Source organism: Mytilus galloprovincialis, chromosome 3, assembly GCF_965363235.1.
Source record: "Mytilus galloprovincialis chromosome 3, xbMytGall1.hap1.1, whole genome shotgun sequence".
Lineage (NCBI taxonomy): Eukaryota > Metazoa > Mollusca > Bivalvia > Mytilida > Mytilidae > Mytilus > Mytilus galloprovincialis.
In genome coordinates, this window is record NC_134840.1 from 92,735,255 (window position 1) to 92,749,102 (window position 13,848).

The window sequence follows — 13,848 nt, forward strand, 5'->3', positions numbered from 1 at the left end:
TAGGGTTATAGACAGCATTAGGTTTAGGGTTATAGACAGCATTAGGGTTAGGGTTATAGACAGTATTACTGTTAGGGTTATAGAGAGTAGTAGGGTTAGGGTCATAGACAGCACTAGGGTTAGGGTTATATACAGCACTAGGGTTAGGGTTATAGACAGTATTAGGGTAAGGGTTATAGACAGCACTAGGGTTAGGGTTATAGACAGCACCAGGGTTAGGGTTATAGACAGCACTAGGGTAGGGTTATAGAGAGTATTTGTTAGGGTTAAAGGTAGTACTAGGAATAGGGTAATAAAGAGTACTAGGGTTAGGGTTATAGACAGTACTAGGGTTATGGTTATAGAGAGTACTAGGGTTAGGGTTATAGACAGCACTAGGGTTAGAGTTATAGACAGCACTAGGGTTAGGGTTAGGGTTATAGACAGCACTAGGGTTAGGGTTATAGATGGTATTAGGGTTAGGGTTAAAGATAGAACTAGGGTTAGGGTAATAAAGAGTACTAGGGTTAGGGCTATAGACAGTACTAGGGTTAGGGTTATAGACAGTATAAGGATTAGGGTTACAGAGAGTACTAGGGTTACGGTTATAGACAGCACTAGGATTAGGGTTATAGACAGCACTAGGGTTAGGGTTATAGACAGTATTGGGGTTAGGGTTATAGACAGCACTAGGGTTAGGGTAAAAGAGAGTATAAGGGTTAGGGTAAAAGATAGTACTAGGGTTAGGGTAATAAAGAGTACTAGGGTTAGGGTTATAGATAGTACTAGGGTTAGGGTTATAGACAGTACTAGGGTTAGGGTTATAGAGAGTACTAGGGTTAGGGTTATAGACAGTGTTAGGGTTAAGGTTAAGGATAGTACTAGGGTTAGGGTTATAGAGAGTACTAGGGTTAGGGTTATAGACAGCACTAGGGTTAGGGTTATAGAGAGTTTTAGGGTTAGGGTTAAAGATAGTACTCGGGTTATGGTTATAGACAGCATTAGGTTTAGGGTTATAGACAGCATTAGGGTTTGGGTTATAGACAGTATTACGGTTAGGGTTATAGAGAGTACTAGGGTTAGGGTTAAAAACAGCATTAGGGTTAGGGTTATATACAGCACTAGGGTTAGGGTTATAAACAGTATTGGGGTTAGGGTTATAGACAGCACTAGGGTTAGGGTTATAGAGAGTATTAGTGTTAGGGTTAAAGGTAGTACTAGGAATAGGGTAATAAAGAGTACTAGGGTTAGGGTTATAGACAGTACTAGGGTTATGGTTATAGAGAGTACTAGGGTTAGGGTTATAGACAGCACTAGGGTTAGGGTTATAGACAGCACTAGGATTAGGGTAAGGGTTATAGACAGCACTAGGGTTAGGGTTATAGATGGTATTAGGGTTAAGGTTAAAGATTGTACTAGGGTTACGGTAATAAAGAGTACTAGAGTTAGAGTTATAGACAGTACTAGGGTTAGGGATATAGAGAGTACTAGGGCTAGGGTTATAGACAGCACTAGGGTTAGGGTTATAGAGAGTATTAGGGTTAGGGTTAAAGATAGTACTGGTGTTAGGGTTATAGACAGCCTTAGGGTTTGGGTTATAGACAGCAGTAGGGTTAGGGTTATAGAGAGTACTAGGGTTAGGGTTATAGACAGCACTAGGGTTGGGGTTATAGACACCATTAGGGTTTGGGTTATAGACAGCAGTAGGGTTAGGGTTATAGAGAGTACTAGGGTTAGGGTTATAGACAGCACTAGGGTTGGGGTTATAGGCACCATTAGGGTTTGGGTTATAGACAGTAGAAGGGTTAGGGTTGTAGAGAGTACTAGGGTTAGGGTTATAGACAGCACTAGGGTTAGGGTTATAAACAGCACTAGCGTTAGGGTTATAAACAGTATTAGGGTTAGGGTTATAGACAGCACTAGGGTTAGGGTTGTATAGAGTATTAGGGTTAGGGTTAAAGATAGTACTAGGGTTAGGGTTATAGACAGCAGTAAGGTTAAGGTTATAGAGAGTACTAGGGTTAGGGTTATAGACAGCACTAGGGTTAGGGTTATAGACAGCATTATGGTTAGGGTTATAGACAGTATTAAGGTTAGGCTTATAGAGAGTACTAGGGTTAGGGTGATAGACAGTACTACGGTTAGGGTTATAGACAGGACTAGGGTAAGTGTTACAGAGAGCACTAGGGTTACGGTTATAGACAGCACTAGGGTTAGGGTTAAAGACAGCACCAGGGTTAGGGTTATAGACAGTATTAGGATTAGGGTTATAGACAGTACTAGGGTAAGGGTTATAAAGAATATTAGGGTTACGGTTATAGACAGCACTAGGGTTAGGGTTAAAGAGGGTATTAGGGTTGTGGTTATAGACAGCAATAGGGTTAGGGTTATAGACAGCACTAGGGTTAGGGTTTTAGACAGCATTAGGGTAGTGGTTATAGACAGCACTAGGGTGATGGTTATAGACAGAACTAGGGTTAGGGTTATAGAGAGTATTAGGGTAAGGGTTATAGAGAGCACTAGGGTTAGGGTTATAGACAGTATTAGGGTTAGGGTTATAGACCGTACTAGGGTTAGGGATATAGACAACACTATGGTTGGGGTTATGGAGATTATTAGTGTTAGGGTTAGGGTTATAGAGAGTACTAGGGTTAGGGTTATAGAAAACACTAGGGTTAGGGTTATAGATTATTAAGGTTAGGGTGATAGACAGTACTAGGGTTAAGGTTATAGACAGTAGTAGGGTTAGGGTTATAGAGAGTACTATGGTTATAAACCGTATAAGGGTTAGGGTTATAGAGAGTACTAGGGTTAGGGTTATAGACAGCACTAGGGTTAGGGTTATAGACAGTATTGGGGTTAGGGTTAAAGATAGTACTAAGGTTAGGGTTATAGAGAGTACTAGGGTTAGGGTTATAGACAGCACTAGGGTTAGGGTTATAGAGAGTATTAGGGTTAGGGTTAAAGATAGTACTAGGGTTAGTGTTATAGACAGCATTAGCGTAAGGGTTATAGACAGTATTAGGGTTAGGGTTATAGACAGCACTAGGGTCAGGGTTATAGAAATAATTAGGGTTAGGGTTGTAGAGAGTACTAGGGTTAGGGTTATAGACAGCACTAGGGTTAGGGTTATAGACAGCACTAGGGTTAGAGTTATAGACAGCACTAGGGTTAGGGTTATAGACAGTATTAGGGTTAGGATTATAGACAGTACTAGGGTTAGGGTTATAGAGAGTACTAGGGTTAGGGTTATAGACAGCACTAGGGTTAGGGTTATAGACAGCACTAGGATTAGGGTTAGGGTTATAGACAGCACCAGGGTTAGGGTTATAGATGGTATTAGGGTTAGGGTTAAAGATAGTACTAGGGTTAGTATTATAGACAGCATTAGCGTAAGGGTTATAGACAGTACTAGGGTTAGGGTTAAAAACAGCACTAGGGTTAGGGTTATATACAGCACTAGGGTTAGGGTTATAAACAGTATTGGGGTTAGGGTTATAGACAGCACTAGGGTTAGGGTAATAGAGAGTATAAGGGTTAGGGTTAAAGATAGTACTAAGGTTAGGGTAATAAAGAGTACTAGGGTTAAGGTTATAGATAGTACTAGGGTTAGGGTTATAGACAGTACTAGGGTTAGGGTTATAGAGAGTACTAGGGTTAGGGTTATAGACAGCACTAGGGTTAGGGTTATAGACAGTATTAGGGTTAGGGTTAAAGATAGTACTAGGGTTAGGGTTATAGAGAGTACTAGGGTTAGGGTTATAGACAGCACTAGGGTTAGGGTTATAGAGACTATTAGGGTTAGGGTTAAAGATAGTACTCGAGTTAGGGTTATAGACAGCATTAGGTTTAGGGTTATAGAGAGCATTAGGGTAGGGTTATAGACAGTATTACAGTTAGGGTTATAGACAGTATTACAGTTAGGGTTATAGAGAGCAGTAGGGTTAGGGTCATAGACAGCATTAGGGTTAGGGTTATATACAGCACTAGGGTTAGGGTTATAGACAGTATTAGGGTTAGGGTTATAGACAGCACTAGGGTTAGGGTTATAGACAGCACTAGGGTTAGGGTTATAGACAGCACTAGGGTTAGGGTTATAGAGAGTATTTGTTAGGGTTAAAGGTAGTACTAGGAATTGGGTAATAAAGAGTACTAGGGTTAAGGTTATAGACAGTACTAGGGTTATGGTTATAGAGAGTACTAGGGTTAGGGTTATAGACAGCACTAGGGTTAGGGTTATAGACAGCACTAGGGTTAGGGTTAGAATTATAGACAGCACTAGGGTTAGGGTTATAGAGAGTTTTAGGGTTAGGGTTAAAGATAGTACTCGGGTTATGGTTATAGACAGCATTAGGTTTAGGGTTATAGACAGCATTAGGGTTTGGGTTATAGACAGTATTACGGTTAGGGTTATAGAGAGTACTAGGGTTAGGGTTAAAAACAGCACTAGGGTTAGGGTTATATACAGCACTAGGGTTAGGGTTATAAACAGTATTTGGGTTAGGGTTATAGACAGCACTAGGGTTAGGGTTATAGAGAGTATTAGTGTTAGGGTTAAAGGTAGTACTAGGAATAGGGTAATAATGAGTACTAGGGTTAGGGTTATAGACAGTACTAGGGTTATGGTTATAGAGAGTACTAGGGTTAGGGTTATAGACAGCACTAGGGTTAGGGTTATAGACAGCACTAGGATTAGGGTTAGGGTTATAGACAGCACTAGGGTTAGGGTTATAGATGGTATTAGGGTTAGGGTTAAAGATAGTACTAGGGTTAGTGTTATAGACAGCATTAGCGTAAGGGTTATAGACAGTACTAGGGTTAGGGTTATAGACAGCACTAGGGTTGGGGTTATAGACACCATTAGGGTTTGGGTTATAGACAGTAGTAGGGTTAGGGTTGTAGAGAGTACTAGGGTTAGGGTTATAGACAGCACTAGGGTTAGGGTTATAGACAGCACTAGGGTTAGGGTTATAGAGAGTATTAGGGTTACGGTTAAAGATAGTACTAGGGTTAGGGTTATAAACAGCAGTATGGTTAGGTTTATAGACATCATTAGGGTTAGGGTTATAGACAGTATTAGGGTTAGGGTTATAGACAGCACTAGGGTCAGGGTTATAGACAGCAGTAGGGTTAGGGTTATAGAGAGTACTAGGGTTAGTGTTATAAACAGCATTATGGTTAGGTTTATAGACAGCATTAGGGTTAGGGTTATAGACAGTATTAGGGTTAGGGTTACAGACAGCAGTAGGGTCAGGGTTATAGACAGCAGTAGGGTTATGGTTATAGAGAGTACTAGGGTTAGGGTTATAGACAGCACTAGGGTTAGAGTTATAGACAGCATTAGGAATAGAGTTATAGACAGCACTATGGATAGGGTTATAGACAGTATTAGGGTTAGGGTTATAGACAGTTCTAGGGTTAGGGTTATAGAGAGTACTAGGGTTAGGGTTATAGACAGCACTAGGGTTAGGGTTATAGAGAGTATAAGGGTTAGGGTTATAGAGAGTATAAGGGTTAAGGTTGAAGATAGTACTAGGTTTAGGGTTATAGACAGCATTAGGTTTAGGGTTATATACAGCATTAGGTTTAGGGTTATAGACAGTATAAGGGTAAGGGTTATAGAGAGTACTAGGGTTACGGTTATAGACAGCACTAGAGTTAGGGTTATAGACAGTATTAGGGTTAGGGTAATAGACAGTTCTAGGGTTAGGGTTATAGAGAATACTGGGGTTAGGGTTATAGACAGCACTAGGGTTAGGGTTATAGAGAGTATTAGGGTGAGGGTAATAGACAGTTCTAGGGTTAGGGTTATAGAGAATACTGGGGTTAGGGTTATAGACAGCACTAGGGTTAGGGTTATAGAGAGTATAAGGGTTAGGGTTAAAGATAGAACTAGGTTTAGGGTTATAGACAGCATTAGGTTTAGGATTATAGACAGTATTAGGGTTAGGGTTATAGACAGTATTAGGGTAAGGGTTATAGAGAGTACTAGGGTTAGGGTTATAGACAGCACTAGAGTTAGGGTTATAGACAGTACTAGGGTTAGGGTTATAGACAGTATTAAGGTTAGGGTTATAGACAGCACTAGGGTTAGGGTTATAGAGAGTATTAGGTCAGGGTTAAAGATAGTACTAGGGTTAAGGTAATAAAGAGTATTAGGGTAAGGGTTATAGACAGAACTAGGGTTAGGGTTATAGAGAGTACTAGGGTAAGGGTTATAGACAGCACTAGGGTTAGGGTTATAGACTGTATTAGGGTTAGGGTTATAGAGAGTACTAGGGTTAGGGTTATAGACAGCACTAGGGTTAGGGTTATAGACAGTATTAGGGTTAGGGTTATAGACAGTTCTAGGGTTAGGGTTATAGAGAGTACTAGGGTTAGGGTTATAGACAGCACTAGGGTTAGGGTTATAGAGAGTATAAGGGTTAGGGTTGAAGATAGTACTAGGTTTAGGGTTATAGACAGCATTAGGTTTAGGGTTATATACAGCATTAGGGTTAGAGTTAAAGACAGTATTAGGGTAAGGGTTATAGAGAGTACTAGGGTTACGGTTATAGACATCACTAGAGTTAGGGTTATAGACAGTATTAGGGTTAGGGTTATAGACACACTAGGGTCAGGGTTAAAGACAGCAGTAGGGTTAGGGTTATGGAGAGTACTAGGGTTAGGGTTATAGACAGCACTAGGGTTATGGTTATAAACAGCACTAGGGTTAGAGTTATAGACAGCACTAGGAATAAAGTTATAGACAGCACTAGGAATAAAGTTATAGACAGTACTATGGTTAAGGGTTAGGGTTAATGATAGAACTAGGTTTAGGGTTATACACAGCATTAGGTTTAGAGTTATAGACAGCACTAGGAATAAAGTTATAGACAGCACTATGGTTAGGGTTATAGACAGTATTAGGGTGAGGGTAATAGACAGTTCTAGGGTTAGGGTTATAGAGAGTACTGGGGTTAGGGTTATAGACAGCACTAGGGTTAGGGTTATAGAGAGTATAAGGGTTAGGGTTAATGATAGAACTAGGTTTAGGGTTATACACAGCATTAGGTTTAGGGTTATAGACAGTATTAGGGTTAGGGTTATAGACAGTATTAGGGTAAGGGTTATAGAGAGTACTAGGGTTAGGGTTATAGACAGCACTAGAGTTAGGGTTATAGACAGTACTAGGGTTAGGGTTATAGACAGTATTAAGGTTAGGGTTATAGACAGCACTAGGGTTAGGGTTATAGAGAGTATTAGGTTAGGGTTAAAGATAGTACTAGGGTTAGGGTAATAAAGAGTATTAGGGTAAATGTTATAGACAGAACTAGGGTTAGGGTTATAGAGAGTACTAGGGTTAGGGTTATAGACAGCACTAGGGTTAGGGTTTTAGACTGTATTAGGGTTAGGGCTATAGAGAGTACTAGGGTTAGGGTTATAGACAGCACTAGGGTTAGGGTTATAGACAGCACTAGGGTTAGGGTTATAGACAATACTAGGGTTAGGGTTATAGAGAGCACTAGGGTTAGGGTTATAGACAGTATTAGGGTTAGGGTTATAGACCGTACTAGGGTTAGGGATATAGACAACACTAGGGATAGGCTTATGGAGATTATTAGGGTTAGGGTTATAGACAGCACTAGGGTAAGGGTTACAGAGAGCACCAGGGTTAGGGTTATAGACAGTATTAGGATTAGGGTTATAGACAGTACTAGGGTTAGGGTTATAAAGAAAATTAGGGTTAGGGTTATAGACAGCACTAGGGTTAGGGTTATAGAGAGTATTAGGGTTAGGGTTAAAAATAGTAGTAGGGTTAGGGTAATAAAGAGTACTAGGGTTAGGGTTAGAGACAGTACTAGGGTTAGGGTTATAGAGAGTACTAGGGTTAAGGTTATAGACAGCACTAGGGTTAGGGTTATAGACAGTATTAGGGTTAGGGTTAAAGATAGTACTAGGGTAAAGGTTATAGAGAGTACTAGGGTTAGGGTTATAGACAGCACTAGGGTTAGGCTTATAGACAGAACTAGGGTTACGGTTATAGAGAGTATCAGGGTAAGGGTTATAGACCGTACTAGGGTTAAGGATATAGACAACACTAGGGTTAGGGTTATGGAGATTATTAGGGTTAGACCGTACTAGGGTTAAGGATATAGACAACACTAGGGTTAGGGTTATGGAGATTATTAGGGTTAGGGTTTTAGACAGTATTAGGGTTAGGGTTATAGAGAGTACTAGGGTTAGGGTTATAGACAACACTAGGGTTAGGGTTATAGATGGTATTAAGGCTAGTGTTATAGAGGGTATTAGGGTTAGGGTTATAGACGGTAAAAGACTTAGGGTTATAGAGGGTATTATCCCTAATGCTCTCTATAACCCTAATCCTAGTGCTGTATATGTACTAACCCTAGTGCTGTCTATTACCCAAACCCTAATACCCTTTATAACCCTTACCTTATACTCTTTATAACCCGAACCCTAGTACTCTTTATAACCCAAACCCTAGTGCTGTCTATAACTCTAACCCTAATGCTGTCTATAACCCTTACCCTAATGCTGTCTATAACCCTAACCCTAGTACTCTCAATAACCCTATCCCTAATGCTCTCTAGTATTGGGGGTTATAGACAGCATTTGGGGTTAGGGTTGCAGATAGTAATAGGGTTAGGGTTATAGAGAGTGTTTTTGTCCATGGATTTATGAGTTTTGAACAGCGATATACTACTGTTGCCTTTATATAATACTCTCTATAACCCTAACCCTAGTACTCTCTATAATAGAGGGTGTTAGGGTTAGGGTTATAGACAGCATTAGGGTAAGGGTTATAGACAGCACTAGGGTAAGGGTTATAGAGAGTATTAGGGTTAGGGTTATAGACAGCATTAGGGTTAGGGTTGTAGACAGCACTAGGGTTAGGGTTATAGAGAGTACTAGGGTTAGGGTTATAGAGGGTATTATGGTTAGAGTTATAGAGGGTATAAGACTTAGGGTTATAGAGGGTAGTAGGGTTATGGTTATAGACAGCAATAGGGTTAGGGTTATAGACAGCACTAGGGTAAGGGTTATAGAGAGTATTAGGGTTAGGGTTATAGAGAGTATTAGGAATAGGGTTATAGAGAGTATTAAATAAAGGCAACAGTAGTATATCGCTGTTACCATTACCGCCTATAGATAATTAATTGTAAATGTTTACCCATATAGGTAACTGTGGATTCATTTATTTTCGTGGGTGTCAATTTTCATGGATAGAGAAAAAAAGACGTTTCGTGGAAGACGTAAATTCGTGGATCGCTGATTACAACAAAAAATATTAGATACGTAATTCGTGGATTTCTTTTTGATTTAGGGGATCATATAACATCCTTGGTTCGATCAATAATAAAACAAAACAAAAAAGAAGGAATTCATTGAAAAAGTTTTGAATTGTCAAAATCCTCGCTTAATTGGTCATTCTAGGTTAAAGTGTTCATTGATAACTTCGATTACAATAATGGGCAGAGACAACTAATTATTTGTTTGTTTTACAATTTATAAATTCTTGTCTGAATTCTATAAGGCATTCAAAACTTTAAGATTGAAAGCTAATTTCCCTAATCACGATATAATAAACAGTGATATAAGTATAAGGTGTGAAAATAAATGTTCCTGTCATAAACAATATTACCTACGGGCAATATCCCCGTACTTAATCCTATTGATTTTTAATCACTGGTATGACACGGTAATTAACAACTTGCAGTTATTTTCCATGAACAGTTTTAATCAATTTTAAAAAGTAAATTATCACTGATGTTCGATATATTTATTATAGATTTAATCAAAATACTTGTATCTTCTTTCAATAAAAATCACGTGTTATGTTACAATGTTTATCGCTCGTCAACACTATACTAGAACTGCATAACATAACCGGAAATAAACATCCAACTCCATACACATTTCTCGGGATTATTCGTCGTTGAATTCTTAAATTCGTGGTTCGCTGTGACCCACGAATCCCACGAAAATTGGTATACCACGAATAAAAATGAATCCACAGTATTAGGGTTTGGGTTATATACAGCATTAGGGTTAGGGTTATAGAGAGTACTAGGGTTAGGGTTATAGAGAGTATTAAATAAAGGCAACAGTAGTATATCGCTGTTCAAAACTCATAAATCCATGGACAAAAACACTCTCTATAACCCTAACTCTATTACTTTCTACAACCCTAACCCCAATACTCTCTATAACCCGAACCCCTAATACTCTTTATAACCCTCACCCTAATACCCTCTATAGCCTTAACCCTAATACTGTTTATAACCCTTACCCTAATTCTCTCTATAACCTTAACCCTAGTGCTGTTTATAACCCTAACCCTAGTACTCTCTATAACCCTAACCCTAATGCTGTATATAACCCAAACCCTAATAACCTATATGGGTAAGCATTTACAATTAATTCTCCATAGGCGGTAATGGTAACGTTTTCCTCCGTTGCTCAGTCCATATCGTTTACTTGAACATGTATGATAGCTCATATCCAAGCTGATACATTTATACATATCTGGTTAAATTTTCGGGGTGGTAAGTGAGATTACTTTTTTCGCAAATTGCTGGACCCCGGAAGATGTTGAAAAATGTCACTCTCCTCATGAAATAATCCCAAAATTCTGATCATAAAATTCAATAAAAAAATTGTCCTTTCTAATAATTTATTTCAGGTCAAATCTACATATTTCTTTTCTCATCACATCAGCTCTATGAAACAGTTCTTATTGTTCATTTATGTCCATTTTTTAAATCACAACATGCTGTCTATAACCCTTACCCTAATGCTCTCTATAACCCTAACCCTAATACTCTCTATAACCCTAACCCTAATGCTGTCTATAACCCTAACCCTAGTGCTCTCTATAACCCTAACCCTAGTACTCTCTATAACCCTAGCCCTATTGCTCTCTATAACCCTAATGCTCTCTATAACCCTTACCCTAGTATCTATAACCCTAACCCTAATACTGTCTATAACCCTGACCCTAGTGCTCTCAATAACCCTAACCTTAATGCTCTCTATAACCCTAACCCTAGTGCTCTCTGTAACCCTGACCCTAATGCTCTCTATAACCCTTACCCTAGTACGGTCTATAACCCTAACCCTAGTTCTGCCTATAACCCTAACCCTAGTGCTGTCTATAACCCTAACCCTAGTACTCTCTATAACCCTAACACTAGTTCTGTCTATAACCCTAACCCTAGTACTCTTTATTACCCTAACCCTAGTACTATCTCTAACCCTAACCCTATTGCTGTCTATAACCCTAACCCTAATACCCTCTGTAACCCTAACATTAATACTCTCTATAACCCTAACCCTAGTGCTGTCTATCACCCTAACCCTAATATTCTTTATAACCCTAACCCTAGTACTGTCTATAATCGTAACCCTAGTGCTCTCTGTAACCCTTACCCTAGTGCTGTCTATAACCCTAACCCTAGTATTCTCTATAACCCTAACCCTAGTGCTGTCTATAACCCTAACCCTAGTGCTGTCTATAACCCTAACCCTAGTACTCTCTATAACCCTAACCCTAGTTCTGTCTATAACCCTAACCCTAGTACTCTTTATTACCCTAACCCTAGTACTATCTTTAACCCTAACCCTAATACTCTCTATAACCCTAACCCTAGTGCTTTCTATAACCCTAATATTAATACTGTCTATAACCCGAACCCTAGTGCTGTCTATAACACTAACTTTAGTGCTGTCTATAACCCTATCCCTAGTAATCTCTATAACCCTTACCCTAATACTCTTTATAACCCTAACCATAATGCTGTCTATCACCCTAAACCTAATGCTATCTATAACCCTAAACCTAGTACTATCTTTAACCCTAACCCTTATACTCTCTATAACCCTAACCCTAGTGCTGTCTATAACCCTACCCCTAGTACTCTCTATAACCCTAACCCTTGAACTGTCTATAACCTTAACCCTAATACTGTCTATAACCCTAACCATAGTGCTGTCTATAACCCTAACCCTAGTGCTGTCTATAACCCTAACCCTAGTACTCACTATAACCCTAACCCTAGTACTCTCTATAACCCTAACCCTAATACTGTCTATAACCCTAACCCTAATACTGTCTATAACCCTAAACCTAATGCTGTCTATAACCCTAACCCTAGTACTATCTTTAACCCTAACCCTTATACTCTCTATAACCCTAACCCTAGTGCTGTCTACAACCCTAACCCTAGTACTCTCTATAACCCTAACCCTAGAACTGTCTATAACCTTAACCCTAATACAGTCTATAACTCTAACCCTAGTGATGTCTATAACCCTAACCTTAGTACTCTCTATAACCCTAACCATAATACTGTCTATAACCCTTACCCTAATAATCTCTATAACCCTAACCCTAGTGTTGTCTATAACCCTAACCCTTACCCTAATAATCTCTATAACCCTAACCCTAGTGTTGTCTATAACCCTAACCCTAATACTGTCTATAACCCTAAACCTAATGCTGTCTATAACCCTAACCCTAGTACTATCTTTAACCCTAACCCTTATACTCTCTATAACCCTAACCCTAGTGCTGTCTACAACCCTAACCCTTGAACTCTCTATAACCCTAACCCTAGAACTGTCTATAACCTTAACCCTAATACAGTCTATAACTCTAACCCTAGTGATGTCTATAACCCTAACCCTAGTACTCTCTATAACGCTAACCATAATACTGTCTATAACCCTTACCCTAATAATCTCTATAACCCTAACCCTAGTGTTGTCTATAACCCTAACCCTAGTACTCCCTATAACCCTAACCCTAATACTGTCTATAACCCTAACCCTAATGCTGTCTATAACCCTAACCCTAATGATGTTTATAACCCTAACCCTAGTGCTGTCTATAACCCTTACGTCTATAACCCTAACCCAAATACTCTCTATAACCCTAACCCTAATAATCCCTATAACCCTAACCCTAATGTTGTCTATATCCCTAACCCTAGTACTCTCTATAACCTTAACCCTAATACTGTCTATAACCCTAACCCTAATGCTGTCTATAACCCTAACCCTAATGATGTCTATAACCCTAACCCTAGTGCTGTCTATAACCCTAACCCTAATACTCTCTATAACCCTAACCCTCATGCTGTCTATAACCCTGACTCTAGTGCTCTCTATAACCCTAACCCTAGTACTCTCTATAACCCTAACCCTAGTACTCTCTATAACCCTTACCCTAGTGCTCTCTATAATCCTAACCCTAATGCTCTCTATAACCCTAACCCTAGTACTCCCTATAACCCTTACCCTAATGCTCTCTATAACCCTAACCCTAATACTCTCTATAACCCTAACCCTAGTGTTGTCTATAACCCTAACCCTAGTACTCCCTATAACCCTAACCCTAATACTGTCTATAACCCTAACCCTAATGCTGTCTATAACCCTAACCCTAATGATGTTTATAACCCTAACCCTAGTGCTGTCTATAACCCTTACGTCTATAACCCTAACCCAAATACTCTCTATAACCCTAACCCTAATAATCCCTATAACCCTAACCCTAATGTTGTCTATATCCCTAACCCTAGTACTCTCTATAACCTTAACCCTAATACTGTCTATAACCCTAACCCTAATGCTGTCTATAACCCTAACCCTAATGATGTCTATAACCCTAACCCTAGTGCTGTCTATAACCCTAACGTCTATAACATTAACCGTAATACTGTCTATAACCCTAACCCTAGTGCTGTCTATAACCCTAACCCTAATACTCTCTATAACCCTAACCCTCATGCTGTCTATAACCCTGACCCTAGTGCTCTCTATAACCCTAACCCTAGTACTCTCTATAACCCTAACCCTAGTACT